The 2,492-nt window shown below is 44.8% G+C and overlaps 1 pseudogene; it reads right to left on the reverse strand.

The window, feature by feature from the left end:
* Nucleotides 1-1,509: 1,509 nt before the first annotated feature.
* LOC114708769 lies at nucleotides 1,510-1,586 on the reverse strand (annotated as a pseudogene).
* Nucleotides 1,587-2,492: the final 906 nt, after the last annotated feature.

The raw sequence follows: 2,492 nt of genomic DNA on the forward strand, positions 1-2,492 counted from the left end.
AGTGATATGTCATTTAAACATTTTTGAAGGAAGGGCCTGGAGAGATGGCTCAGCAGTTAAGAGCACTGCCTGCTTTTCAGAGAATGAGGATTCGATTCTCAGCACCCATGAGTCATCTTACAATCACCTGTAATTCCAGTCTGAGGTGGCCTAACACTGACTTCCAGCCTTCATAGGCACTGTGCCAATGCTATGGAAATTAGGAAAAGAAATTAATTTGTGATGGTTATTTATTTATTACTTATGAGTTCTTTTTTCACATTAGATACCAACCACAGTTCCCTCTTCCCTGCCCTCTGCTCCCACCCACCCTCCAATTTTCCTCCACCTAACCTCCTATCCAGTCCTCAGAGAGGGTAAAGCCTCCCAAGAGGAGTCAAGGAAGTCCGCCATATCAAGGCCAGGCAGGACCAAGCTGCTGCATCAAGGCTGAGCAAGGCATCCCTCCATGGGGAATGGGCTCCAAAAAGCCAGTTCATGCACAAAGGATAAATCCTGGTGCCACTGCCAGTGGCCCCATAAATTGTCCAAGTCACACAACTGTCACCCACATTCAGAGGGCCTAGTTCGGTCCCATGCAGGTTCCCCAGTTGTCAGTCCAGAGTCAGTGAGCTCCCATTAGCTCAGGTCTCTGTGGGTTTCCCCATCATGATCTTGTCCCCTTTGCTCATATAATCTCTCCTCCTTTGCTTCAATTGGACTCCGGGAGCTCCACAAAGTGTTTAGCTGTGGATCTCTGCATCTGCTTCCATTAGTACTGGATGAAGGTTATCAGTTCCCTTGATCCTTACACATGGGGACAGGGCAACCAGGGACCTCCCAGCCAGGAAACACGGTGTCAATCATCGTCATAGCTTTGGGCCTTCATGTAAACACTGAGAGGAAGTGTAGAGACTTTGGGTATGTCCCAGTGTTTAGAGCAGACTGATGCCATTCCTTCTGAGGGATGAGCAATCAGTTCCCTTGATCCTCACACATGAGGACTGGGCAACCGTGGACCTCCCAGCCAGGAAACAAGGTGGCAATCATCATCCATCCAGGGATTACACAGCAGAGAAGATAATAAAAAGATTGATAGTTTTCAAATGAGTTCTACATTTCTCCTTTCACTATTTGTTACTTAGGATTCACATTGTTATGATAGTGTCTTAAGAAATCAAGTCAGATATAAGATTAAGGTCTTGGCCCTCACTGGGCCTTAATCCATTAATTATACTTCCCATGTGAACTTGGATGAAGTTTATATACATCTTTAAGCCAATTAACTTTTAATAGATTTCTAGAGTATCTACAAGCAGTAGTGGTATCATTTGTAGTAAAACAGTTATCTACTCATTGAACAATGCCACCATATTTATTTACATTTGTATTTGTGTGAATATTTATATCATGTCATTGATCCACTAAGAAATTTCATCAAAGTGCATGCTTCTAATGAACAGTATGTGCTCCACAAGCCTAGTGGTTTTTCCAGGCTAACAGGAGCAAATGAGATGTGTTATGATGAGAAAGAACCTCAGACACCCATAATTGTAGTCATCGTCCATGACTTATATCGACACAGGGAAATTGTCATCATTGGTCCGTGATGGTTTTAATGAAAATGTCCCCCATAGACTCGTAGGGAGTGGCACTATTGGGAGGTGTGGCCTTGTTGGAGGAAGTGTGTCACTGGGGGTTGGGCTTTGGAGTTTCAGAAGCTCAAGCCAGGCCCAGTGTCTCTCTCTTCCTGCTGCCTGCTGATCTGGATGTAGAAGGTCTCCGCTCCTTCTCCAGCACCATGTCTGCCTGCATGTTTCCGTGCTTCCTACCATGACAATAATGGACTAAAACTTCTGAACTGTAAGCCAGCACCAATGAAATGTTTTTCTTTATAAGAGTTGCCATGATCACGGTGTCTCTTCACAGCAATAGAAACCTTAACTAAGACATAAAACAAATATATTTTTTCTCCTTTTGCACTTGGAATCACTTATGAATTAAATTCTGAGACTTCAGACACAATACCAAGGAGAAGAATCCATTTGTGTGTCATCATTACCTTGCAACTCCTCTGTGTCCCATCCCACCATCCCCTTCCTCAAGAAAAGGATCTGCATCGTAAGGGGTTGTTTAGTTATGTATGTATGTGTGTGTGTGTGTGTGTGTGTGTTTGTGTGTGTGTACATGTACAGCACATGTGCACACACACTCACATGTACACACATGTGATGGTATGGAGAATATGAAAATTATTCATTGTCATCTTGACTGGATTCAGAATCACCTCGGAGACACACCCCTGGGCACACGTGAGGGTGTTTCCTGAGGGGTTTAATTGAAAGGGGAAGACCCATCCTGAATGTGGGCATCTCCATCCCAGGAACTGGGGAACTGAGGTTGATGAAAAGGAAGCAAGGAGGAAGTGTGAGCAGCGGCATTCATCCCCCTCTTCCTGACGTCCCTCACACAGTGGGACCAGACGCCTCACTCTCCTGTCACCGTGCTCTCTC

The sequence above is a fragment of the Peromyscus leucopus genome, chromosome 9 (genome assembly GCF_004664715.2).
Source record: "Peromyscus leucopus breed LL Stock chromosome 9, UCI_PerLeu_2.1, whole genome shotgun sequence".
Classification (NCBI taxonomy): domain Eukaryota; kingdom Metazoa; phylum Chordata; class Mammalia; order Rodentia; family Cricetidae; genus Peromyscus; species Peromyscus leucopus.